The following is a 13,355-nucleotide window of genomic DNA, read 5'->3' as shown; positions in this document are numbered from 1 at the left end:
GTATATGGCCAACCTGATCGTGGCACACTTCACAGGGCATGCAAATACCATACCGTGTCCATAAATTTGAACCGAAAGTTTTAAGCCTCATGTGGCTGTAATTACACCGGCAACCGAGCCATTCAGATAGGAAAACAGCCGAAATAAGCATGGCGACGTTTCTTTGCCGTAGGGTGGTTTTACATCCATAATCAGTTCTAATATTAGTCATTACAGCAGCTTTTTAGGGACAAGTTTGCCTATGTTTAAACCATCGGGGATCGCAGGTGTTCTTTTTGTAGCATCGAAATTTTAATGTTTGTATTCGTGATAGTTTATTTTAGTCACGAATTCGCACTGTCCTTTCCCGTTGTCTAGCCATTGAACATAAGAATGTGGAATGAATATGTTCGCTGGTAACGCGATCTTCTCCGCACGGTCTTGCGACATTAGCGGACGTATCGACACGTATGGATTATAGATTGTCCATTCAATGCTATAAACAGGCACACTTAATCACATACATTGGATCATGCATGTTGGCAACAATGACATTGTTTGTGATTTGCACTTCACGGTTTGCGCCGCTTTAAATGACCGGACCGGAATCAAGTTAGTAGGTATAGTCACAGTATTTGTCCCAAAAAAAGCATGCGTATTGCCATTTTTAAATGGCCTTCCAAAACGAGGTTTTCCAAGCGTTATTAACGATATCATTGGCGATGATCCTCTACAAATCCGCTTTGACTCCGACAACTCTGAAACGATAATGTTGATTTAGTGAAGTAGGTAGACAATAAAGGGCTGGTGTGATCCACCTAGCAGGAATACATACAAGAGCATCTGTAATAATCATGTGAGGGACCTTTCTCTGCCCCGTGCGAGATGCCATGAGATTTTGTTAATATGCATTTTGTTAATGCATTTAACGGGTTAACGGATTTATTAAAAAAAACTTGTAATAATTATTTTTATTTATAACTGCTTACCTACTAAATTAAGCCCAGATTTAATACGATACATCCTAACGTTAAAGATTTTATTATGAAGAAGATTACTTTGTTTGATAAAATTTGATATATTCAACTTATTTATCTTAGTTACGTCCAGTCGGATTTGTATTGTTATTGATACCTGTTTACTAAGGAAAGTTATAACTATATTGTATAATATCACGTAGCGTAAGACATCGGGGCTCAGCTATGGCTAGGTACGAGTACATATTAAGCGGCAAAACGAATAAAAAAACAATAGCTTTAGGTCACTGTACGCACAAGAAACTATTGCGGTCGGTATGTTTCATGCTTTCACTGCTATAAACTTTGGCGATGCTTTGGTACGATATGCCTGTGAATGATTTCATGCTTCGTAGTACGAATGCCGCTTGACGTCAACTATGATGGTGGGAAGTGCACGGGGTTGCGGGTGCGACAGTGTCGCGTAAATCTCCTCGCAACGGGCACGCGTGCAAAAAGTAACGCAAGCGCGCGTTCCGTACTCTACATAGAGACAGTTTAAAAAAAAAAACACTTTTGATAGCCGAACAGTGAATGTTTTGATAGAAAATTTGCAATTTATTGAAAAGTGAAGTTAATTATTTCGATAAGGCTTATTTTCTATTTGCGAATGCGGTAAGTGTGATTTAAAAAGGTTTTTTTTATGATTTCCTGTAATCGAAATTGATAAGATTTTTTCAGCGACTTTTAACTTTATACTTAAATATGTAGCTGCAACTAATACAGTGTGATATTTTTTCATTTTAAAATATTTAATTAAGGGAGCTTTTATAAACAAAACATAAAGTCGATGCGTTACTCTAGCAAGTTTTATTACTTTTGTAAACATTATATGTACATTGTAGTATTTACATTGCATTTTCCTAAATTCTTCTTTCTCATAGAGTCAAACAATGATACTACTATAACTTAAATAAGGTTATCTAGGTCCGTCCGTAACTTTTTTAATACGAATAGCTTTACTTAAACGCTTAGTAGAGATTTTTATAACGATACGATGCTGTTAATAACGATACCTACCTTTACTACCTTACGGTTGTAAATAAATTCATATGTAGTTTTTCCGGATTGTAACTATGTTTCAAGCTGATTTAAAGTATACAAAGCATATAAATAAATAAACATATACAACATATCAATAATGCAGTTAAGCATAAGTAGTTTCAATGTCAATTCAGTATTATTTTCTAAATAAATTATGCTAAAATGTTAATTAAACATTGGGAAAATGTTAAGGCTGTAACCTTAGCTCTGTTAGAATGGCTTGAGAAAAGATTGCTAAGTTGCTAAGGTGTTTACGGTAGGTAATCTTGAAGATCAGGCAAATTTATTATCTAATATTTTAAACCTCATTAAAATGCTAATTCAAAAATTCTGTATTTATGGAAGCCTATTAGAGGCACTTATGAAGCGATCATACAAATATGTTTCTAATAATGTGACCTGAGGTTAATTAATAGAAACATATTTGTAGGTACTACATTCGTTAAATGAAACCTAAGAGCTCACAAAAAACTAATCCGGTATTTTTTTGTTATAACCATCTCACACTTCACAGCAATTAATATTCAGCTATGAAGTTAGTGCTATTCATACACAAGCATTTTTACTGTTTTTGCAATCCTCTATAATATAATAGGATTTTTCCAGAAATTTACATTTTATATAAACTTATTGAAAACATCTCAAGGAATTAAGTTTGTATACCTAGAATTTAAGAATAAAAACATAGCTGGGACACAGTAAATATGTAAACTTTAATATATTTACTGAGCCCGGGATTATTATTATTATTAGTAGTACAAAATACAAAGAAACACATTTATAAATAAAAATCTAGTTTAGGTGTGCAAAGGCGGTCTTATCGCTAAAGCGATCTCTCCCAGACAACCTTTGGCGATAGTAGTTTTTCGGATCGCACGGGATCTACATACCTATTATCAAAACACACACCTTTTAAGGTCTGCTCCTGAGTAGGTACTTATTTATACTATGATTACTATGTCGAGAGTTGCCCATAAAAGGGATACCGGTGTAGCTCGGTACTGACTCTTGTAAACAATTTTCCAATTTCCTTTAACTTAGGCGTTTCATCGAAAGCAAAGAAAAATTAAAGTATCTTTTTAAAGTGGAACTTTTTAGGCTTGGCGGAGAATAGTGTAGGAAGGGAAAATTGTTTAAGCGTAGTAAGGGTAAATATTAACATGAGCCGAAAGGCTAACCTTGAGTAAATTTACTATATCAGCGCACCAACATATGAAAATAAACCAAAGAAGTTTCACCAGTATCGCGTGTTTACACTTACGGCTCCTGTATACCTAGATACCTACAAACTTAGTTTTTGTTTTACAATATTTTCTAGAGGTTTCCGTTAAATACGTAGGTATATTGAAATAATAAAAACTATGCCGTTTTTAATTTTAAACAGCTCACGTTTTTATATGTGGCATTTTTACTGTAAAGTCATCTACTTAATTTATTTTCTACTATAGCACAATTGAACGACTATTTACTAGTAGTTACAATGATAAATAACTAGCTCTAAAGTTGAATATTTGTAGATAATTTAAAAGAAGTTTTTCTTGAAATCAGGCAGCAAAAGTATAAGTAGTTAGACACATGATTTTCTATAAGTAGTTAGACACTTAACTACGATTTTTATTTTAAAATTAGGTACCTAGCTACTTTACTAAATAATTTGAAACGCGTAATTTAACGAGTATTTAGCGAGAAGGTACAGTGATTAATAGCCAGCTCTAAAGTAACTTAAGTTAGACATTATCTAATTGATTCTTTCAAAATAGGTTTTCAACGAACGACAATTGGTAAAAGCTTTAATTATTGGAACAGAGATATTTTTCAAATTATAGGTAACATAAATAATAATTCGGCAGCATCGATTTTTTTTTTTCGAGTAGGTAAGGTAGGATAAGGTTAACTAGGATTTTCATTTTGTAATTACCTTCTTACTTACCTAACTGATTAATTTACTACGATAGAGTAATTTAACGACTATTTATGAGTAGGTACAACGTACATACAGCCCATACAGTTGGAATCGAGTTGGAAATGAATCGCTGATTTATAAATAGATTTCATCAACAATCTTGATTTGATAAACTTTTCATCCGTGCCTTGTTTGAATAAAAATAACGTTTTAATTAGTTTTTTTTAAATTAAAAGTCACATTTAACATCACTAGGGAGATATGTAACTGACGCGTGTGTGCGTGTTGCGTAGGTAAAGGTCGTGAGATGTTCAGGTCTCTACAAAATATGCAATCCTTATTTAAATTATAAATGCGAAAGTGTGTTTGTTGGTTTGTTTGTCTTTCCTTAACGCCCTGTCTTACTTAGCAACCACTTGATTTTTGGCATAGAGTTAGTTGAAAGGATGTAAAGTAACACAGGTTTTTTATCCCTGGATTTGTAAAAACCATATTCAAAGCGGACAATGATCGCGCGCAACAGCGCTCAGGTTTTACTTATTAGCAACTAGTTTTCTAGAAAAGGCCTAGAATATAATAGAAAAAAACTTTATTGCAACAAAACAGAAGGAAAAACACAAAGAACGGCGGCCGTATCACAAATAGTGATATTTTAAAGGCAACCTGAGCGTGCGAAGCCCATGTAAAGGTGCAAAATGGGTAAAGTAAAAAAAAATATATATATAGGTACATAAAATAAATTTACATGAACATACATACTATATTTTCGTACTAACTACAAGAAAAATTTATATTTGTAGTACATATATGTTATCATAAAGTTACACAATACTAAACTACATACTCGTAGATACGTAATAATTTTTAAGCGATGTTTGAAAAGGTGAATTTACTCGGAATGACGAATTTTCCTGGGGACTGGGTTCCACAATGTTACAGCTTTAACAATGAATGAATCGAGGTCTATGTTTGATGCGTGGTTCCCTCGCTGCGTTAAATAAGGTTGCACTCCCGAACGAAAATGGAGAACTGTACCTACTCAAGAAGCAGAAGCGTGCTTTCTTCATTTATTTTTTCTTCTTTTGTTTTTTTTTAATTTGCAGGATATCTTCTGGTAATATTCTCTAGATAGATCACGCTATTGGGGATGGCACATCCCCAATAGCGTGATCTATCTTAAAACGATTACCCATTAAAACGATAGGGTCGTTAAAAACCATCAAAACATATTGGAATTTCATTACTTTGGTACCTACTTAGTTTTCATTTTCTGTTAAATAGGCGTTTCTATTAACAGCTATTATTAAGTGGGCCCTAATTCTCTTTTTAATTCTAGTCGTTACTCACGTTTACAGTTTACGACGTATAAATTGACAAACTTTTTGCAGGTTACAGTCAAAGTTGACGATATTTTTCGCTGCGCTGCTCTTTGCGCTGTTTTCTTTTCATTACATTAGGCTATCGGAGCTACCTACTGAATCATGAATAGAATTCGAAGCTTGCACAGTAGTGACCTGGTAAGCGCAGTGGTCTTACGAATGAGAGGTTCCGAGCGCAAGGTCTATTTGGGTATAATTTCTGAATTTGCTCTGATCTGGTCCTAATTCTACCTCCATACCGGTAAAAGCGTGCCACCAAGCGACGATGCTAAGTAGAAACCAAATAGGGGTATAACTGCCATTACCCTACCAGCTATTACTTGTAGAAGAATAAGAATAAATACTAAGTTCCTTAATATAATTTGATACAGGTCCATCTTTTTTTTTTTTTTTTTTTTTTAACAAAAGTGATTTAGTAACACTATCATGGGAAGATAAAACTAAATTAACAATCACAGGTTTTTTCATTGTTGTCTTTACGAAATTTAATATCACATTCTATGTGTGCAGTGTGTCTAGCAACTGTTGTCTACCTACTTATTCTGCGTTTAGATTCTATGCCTTTAGGGCAGTCGCACTAATCACTATTCGAGTGCGTTGGCAAACCTGTCCTGTAACTGAATCTAGCATTCAAATACAGGACAGTCATACTATACAGGCTTAGGTACATACAGGCTTCGGCCTACCTACCTGAATTCATTTATATCAAGTAGACCAAGTATATAAGCTCTTTTAAAACGTCAAGTCTCTGTTTGTGACTCTAACACCGGCTCGGAAGGTAGATTCTACCGATTAGTGCCGGCATGAAACTCAGCAGATTGCTGTTTATTTAACATCATTTACAGTTACTATCTTTGTAATTATTCTATCTTGTAGGAGATGAGAGCGGGGCGACCTGCTTCCAAACAAAATTGTTTTTGAAACTTAGGTAAAGGTAGATCCTATATTTAATCAATACTCCTAGTCCAGTGGTATTGCTGTGATCAATAATATTTACCTTTAAGGTCATATTGCAAATTAGCTAAAATGGGGGTTTATTATGTCAACTCATGGCGTCCATACACGGGCAATCAGTCACATAGCAATCTGTCGCAAGCGACAACGTAAGCAATGGATTGCACATGTAGCCCATAAACCAATATTACAAGCGATTTCGAAGATTGCATGCATATGGCGCACTTCCAGCTTTGAGTAAACTCGCGTAAGTCTTACTAACTCTTGCAGAGTTCCTTGCTATATGTTTAGATATCTGGTAAAAAATTGCAAGACTGATAGAGGTATTATATTTATAATGCGTTTGTAATTGCTATAATTTTAGTTTGAATTAGCTAAAGTTAATAGGGTATTTCATTCTCACGAACCTTCTGTATTGCCGAGTCCCGTTGCAAACGAGGCATATCGATCGATCGTTGTATTGGATCCCCGTGAATGGGGTCCTTTAGGCAAGGTCCTTGCCCGCTATTTAATGCCAATAGCCGCACAACTAATAATTTTATTGTTTTTATTTCGTAGCTTGTGACCATTACCATAATAATTAAATGTCAGTTTACATAATAGTTAAATGGTTAATGGGGGTAGGTATATAAGACATACTTGATATAATATTGAAAAAAAAATCCCACTCACTTTCATACGTACCTACTCACTTAAACGTGTAACTTTTCAAATCATTACAATGAGATTTATCAATTTTTAGGCTTTTTTGTATATTATATATTATATAATTATTTCTTTAAATCGAGTACAAGGATATTGTTAACTATCGATATTAATTATTATTCCAAGTACCCTCTTTCCAACTAGCTTTATATTATAAACGACTTATGAAAATCAACTTGAAGATCAAACCATAAAGATTTCTTGGGTCATTAATCCAGATTTGTTACTACATAATGATAAAAAACAGTTTGAAAACACAATTGGACTACCAAGTCCAAAAATGGAGAAAAAGAAAGAAAAGAAAGAAAGAATGAAAAGTAGCGCCACGTACCAACGTGGCGCTACTTTTCGGGCAGGATAACGTATGTCGGGTCCGCGAATTATTGCTATGTGTCATATAAATGAGTTGGACACCCGAAAATAAGATTTTTCATATATTTTACCTAAAAGGCAGCTTGCCGATTGCGTATCAATAAAATTTAACGCTTTGGTAGTTGCGAGGTATTCATCACGTTTGGAGATGAACGTATAAATTCAATTGGTAAGTAATTATTTGGTTGTTTCAATATTCAATAGCACTTAGGAAACCTTTACCGCAGAGGAGAACGTAAGTTTGCGCAACATCGTGCCGCGCTCGTAACGATTCGAACGCAATTGTTAGACGGACATTTTCTCATCGTTATTTTATTGAAATGTTTTCATATTAATATTGGCGTCTGAATGTAATAATATATTAAGTCATAATATTATTATGATTCGTGATATTAGTTAAACTCAGGTTACTTGAGGTACTGTATCTTTGGTCTAGTGGCGAGCAAGTTCGACTGAACATATTGAAGTCTCGGGTAACGGGTTTCATACCATGGTCAGGCCAATAAATAGTATTGGGTTTTTTCTATCAAGTCTGAACAGCAGCCCGGAGTTTGGAAATTGGCGGTAATTCACCCCGTGCTTTGAAGAGCACGTTATGCTGTTGGTTATGCGACTTATCTCTTCCTGGTCGTGTCGAAGCTGCTGACTGGACTATAAGAGCGAGGGTATAGAGACTGCATCTGTGTTTGCACTTGTTAATATCTCCTGGAAAATCTCTCTGGAGATTGGCCATCATGGCCGATATCGGTTAGGGAAATACTCGGTGTGTTATATACTTAGGTTATACCTACTTACCTATTTCATGGCCCTGATTATCTGTGAGGTTAAAGTCACACATTGCATTATTGGCGTCTAATTTGGTGTCTCAAAAAGCAGTTACTAGTCGTCAGATCTAGATATCATAGATAGAAGTATCTAGATATAATTGTTGTTATTATATCTAGATACTTTATTTAATTTACTTGACGGCCAACTGGCGCAGTGGGTAGCGACCTTGCTTTCTGAGTCCAAGGCAGTGGGTTCAGTGGCAACTGAAAAATGTTTGTGTGATGAACATAAATGTTTTTCAGTGTCTGTTTATCTGTATATTAAGAGTATTTATGTAAATTATTTATAAAAATATTCATCAGTCCCATAGTACCCATAACACAAGCTACGTTTACTTTGAGGCTAGGTGGCGATGTGTGTATTGTCGTAAATGTGATAGTTATATTCTGTTTTCCATCCCTAGGTGGTGGTGAGTCTAGCTCTAGAACCCTTTATCATATTAAAAGTGGAGGCCTTTGCGACATGACATTAATAGGCTGGGTATTATATAGGTCGGTACCTATTCGAACCATTATAATTAATTCTTGTGGTAGAGCTTTTTGTGACATAGCTTGTTCGTGGAAGTAATACCGACATGCTTAGTTCTGCCGCCAAGTGCATGCATGTTTAGATTCTATGCCCCTAGGGCAGTTGCACTAATCATTCTTCGAGTGCGTCGGCAAACCTGTCCTGTAACTGAATCTAGCTTTAAATACAGGACAGTCATACTATACAGGCTTAGATACATACAGGCTTCGGCCTACATACCTGAATTCATTTATTTCAAGTAGACCTAGTTTATAAGCTCTTTTAAAACGTCAAGTCTCTGTTTGTGACTCTACCACCGGCTCAGAAGGTAGATTCTACCGATTAGAGCCGGAATGAAACTCGGCGGATTGGTCCTTTTTTAACATAATTTTTTAACAGTTTAACTATTTTTTTTTTTTAATATTAATAGCGGGCAACAAAGGAGCCACCGATGCGTTGCCAGCTTTTAAGGAATTTGTTTATCCGCCTCTTGAATAACCCTAGATTTTATTTTTGAGGAAACACATCAGATGGGAGATTGTTCCATAATTTGCAAGTGCGCGGTAGAAATGATCTGGTATTACGAACAGTAGAAGAATACTAGGCATCCAGATGATGAGGGTGGAATTTATTTCTACGACGTGAGGTGCGGTCATAGAACAGGGAAGGAGGTATCAACGCAAACGACTCTTCGGAACACTCTCCATTATAGAGTCGATAGAACACACAAAGGGGGCTAACATCTCTTCGGTGCCCCAGGGACTCCAAACTGCAAGTCAATTTGGGATTGTCAACAAGTCGAACTGCCCGCTTTTGTATCCGATCAAATGGAAGGAGTTAGTAAAGAGGTGCCCCAGCCCAAAGATGCGAGCTGTACTCCATGTGAGGTTGTGCTTTATAGAGCTATTTTTGTAATTTTTCTATCTTGTAAGAGATGAGAGCGGGGCGGCCGGCTTCCAAACAAAATTGTATACGGCCTGAAGGGCGTGGTTGTCGGGTTAATAACAGGCGCATGAGGCTCAACAAGTACTTAACTGAGTTTCTTGTCGGCTCTTCTTGGTAGAATCTGCTTTCCGAACCGGTGGTAGAGTCATTACAAACATACATACTTGACGTTTCAAAAGTGCTTATAAAGTAGGACCACTTGAAATAAATGAATTTAGAATTTAGAATTTTCAAGAAGCCCACAACAAACTTAGCCGGTTGTTAATTTTTTTTTGATATCACCACCATATATAATATATATTAAACCATTTGCTTGATTAGGCAATAATTAGTACAATTTATTTTTTTCGATATGTGAATAGAATTAGAATTCTGTTTTAAATTCACATAATGCCTTGTGCACAGTGTACAAACTCTTAATTTATGAAAAGCGAGAATTTTTTTTTATCTATCTGTTTACGTTGCGCACTGAGGTTGCTTCACAAGACTGTAGATAGGCATAACACAGTGTTCCATATAAATATTTATTTTGATGATTACATAATTTTTATTTAATATTAATATCAAGTTTGTCATGTTATATTTACTATCACTTTGTTTACTTGAAGTTTGTAAGTATTGATAAATAGCACACGAAGAGGCAATGCAACCAAATACTCACAGCGTTCTATTTAGATTGAATATATATTTCAACTATGATATACGAGTAGGGAGGTTAAAAGATCTTGAAAATAATTTTAACCATCAAAATAAAAAGTTTATCACTTAATAATTCTACCCTGGAAGCATAACCATAGTTATATAGAGGGCCAACTGTCTCATCATCGTCATCATCATATCAACCCATTACCGGCCCACTACAGGGCACGTGTCTCCTCCCACAATGAGAAGGGGTTAAGGCCGTAGTACATCACGCTAGCCCAGTGTGGATTGGTGGACTTTACACATCTTTCAGAACATTATGGAGAACTCTCAGGTATGCAGGTTTACTCGCAATGTTTTCCTTCACCGTTGAAGCAAGTGATATTTTAATTGCCTGATACGCACATAACTTAGAAAAGTTAGAGGTGCGTGCTACGAATTCGAATTCAAAATTCGAACTCGCCCCCCCGAAATTGAAGTCGAAGTCTACTTACTGGGCTATCACCGCTTCCAATTGTCACCGCACCGTTGCCAAATAATTTCACCAAAAATTTCTAAAGAGTAACTTTGAGTTTTGGTACCTAGTTGTCTAAAATATAACATGTATCTCTCAAATTTATAGGTCATAGTCATAGTTATAGAATTGCAGTTCACGTTGCGTTAAAATACTCTAGATGTAATCCAGCCGCTGAGAGAATGCGGTTCTTACGTCTATCAGGCGGTCATCACATAAAAATACTATAACGTTGATATATCTATGAAAGCGCAGTATAAATAAAAATGCATTAAAATTTTTTTTTTATCATTTATTAACAAACAAAAAAAACTGTAAGTTGATATTAATTACACAGTTTTCTATGATAATACAATAATTAGTGGGGTAAATACATAAAATATTTTTAACGTAAATCAACGCCACTTCAGAGATCTGGCAAGATCGCTGTTCAACGGACGAACTACACTAGAGCTATAGTCCACAGCCCATGTTTTATATAATTGAGGCGTCGTGACAAGCGTTCCAACAATCAGTGCCGGCAGCCGAACCCATACTTCCTGCCACAGGTTACTATTACTAGCAATGCCAACACGCACCCTCCTGCTGATCATAGGTACCTGGTACCTATGATCAGTGCTAACTACGTCGTTTTAAGTGACAATGTGAGTGTAGTACACTCTTGTACTTCTTATACATTGAAGTGTCCGTTATGTCAAAACAGCTTTTTTGTAAGTAAATGCAATATGAATTATTGTATTTACTTAAGAACCCGTTTCCAAAAGTTATAGGTATCAAAACGCACTAATCCTTATGGTGCGCACTCATATACCTATACCGTTCGGTTGCGTTAAAATTCAAAGCGAAAATGCAGTGAAAGCCTAGTGGTAAGAAATACGGCCTCCCTTTCGGGGGAACTGAGTTCGCACGCCGACGCACACCTTTAACTTCTAAAAGCTATGTGCGTTTTTAATTTATACTATTATTTATATTATTTATTTATACTAACCGTGCAGTTTTTCTAAAAAGAGTTCTCCACACTAGTACCAAAGGTGTTTGAAGTTTACCAATTCGCACTTGGCCAGTGTGGTGGACGACGGCCTAAACCCTTTCCTATCTGTTTTGGGTTAATAATGATTTGGAAAGGGGTTATTGGGTCATTATATAGGTCTGGTATCCCTGATCCAATTCGGAGATTATCCACAGCGTCCCATATGCCTCGCAATCATTGTAGAGTCGTTTTGGAATGTCAAAAAACTTTAACGTTAGAGCAAAATTAAACATTTTTTGAAAGTTCAAATTCTTGCACAATGCTATAGCCAGCGCTCTTGGGTTAAAGCTCAGCTTACACTACAGTTTGTTTTATACTAAAAACCGAGTAACGTTAGGAACGTGTGAATCTTATACTTTTGTGTTCAAATTCAAATTATTTTATTTGCATAAAACATTGTAGGTATACATGTTTAGTCATAATATATGACATGCAAATCTTAATTTAAACAAATTCATTTATGTAATAACTAGAAAAGACATCAAAATAAACAAAATCAAAATAATCTGTCATAATCTGTCATAATCTGTCATAATCTGTCATAATCTGTCATGTGTGTGTTACAGGATGTCTATGACAAACTGTGGGCCCCTAGGAATTAAAATCCTTAATGTGCTATTTTGGTAATAAATAAAACGACACTGCGTAAGGCATTGAACAAAGCTTATAACCTTTAAAGGTTATAAAGGTTATAAGCTTTGTTCTACGCTTACAAAGCATAAAATACAAACATTAAAGGTGGTATTAGGTCTACCTATCTATCTACTGAATCTGTGTTTCTATTGAATTCCATTGAAATGTGAAAGTAGACTTTTTACTGTAGGTAGGTAATGAGGTAAGTAGGTAGGTATTACCTAATTTATAAGTTACCTGAATAAAAAGATCGTAATCGGTTATGACCATATAATCTATTGTATAACATGGCCACTAACATGACCACACGACACTATAACAAAGCATTGCCGGTTAGAACGCGTATTGTCTCATTGCGATTGTTAATGAGTAAATATTTTAAAATATTCAGACCAGTTTTAATTGGTATCAACCGGCAACATGGGTATAAGCAGCACGATTTGTGTAGCAAACTTAATTGGGAGTGGTGCTTTGAGAGCTTCTGACTTCATGCTATACAATATCCCTCTATGTATTTAATTTATCCGTAATACAGTTTTTTGTGAGAGAACTCGTCCGGAAAGTCCTACCACCATGCTCGTTTCTGATGCCAGCCAGCATTGCTATATTTCGGTCAGAAGGGCGTGCTTAACGGTGTCGTTACAGGCACTTAAGGCTTAACAAAGGTATTAAACTTAGGATGATGGATGTATCTTATATGCCCTGCAAAGCGTTGACCAATTTATAGGCCACCTTATTAAATGGAACACCATTGCGTGGTACGTTTATTATATATATAAAAAAAAAAAACATTTTAATCATGTCTAAAAAAAATCGCGTATTATAATATAATTGCGAGAAAAAGTTTCAAATAAAAAGGTACGACTACATTCAGTAATCGGTGCATGGTGATTGTTGACTGTAA

The 13,355-nt window shown here is 35.5% G+C and overlaps 1 protein-coding gene across 2 annotated transcripts in view; it reads left to right on the top strand.

Moving 5' to 3' along the window:
* Positions 1-1,423: 1,423 nt before the first annotated feature.
* The window catches only part of LOC120633767, a 29,814-nt gene continuing 17,882 nt past the window's right edge, over positions 1,424-13,355 (top strand). For both annotated transcript variants that reach the window (XM_039904118.1, XM_039904110.1), the window contains exon 1: positions 1,424-1,610. The gene's annotated coding sequence lies outside the window, so the exon portion shown is untranslated. The remainder of the gene's footprint in view (positions 1,611-13,355) is intronic.

This window comes from Pararge aegeria, chromosome 2 (assembly GCF_905163445.1).
Source record: "Pararge aegeria chromosome 2, ilParAegt1.1, whole genome shotgun sequence".
Taxonomy (NCBI): Eukaryota; Metazoa; Arthropoda; class Insecta; order Lepidoptera; family Nymphalidae; genus Pararge; species Pararge aegeria.
The sequence above is the reverse complement of the archived record's forward strand: the minus strand, read 5'-3'. Positions and strand labels throughout refer to the sequence as shown.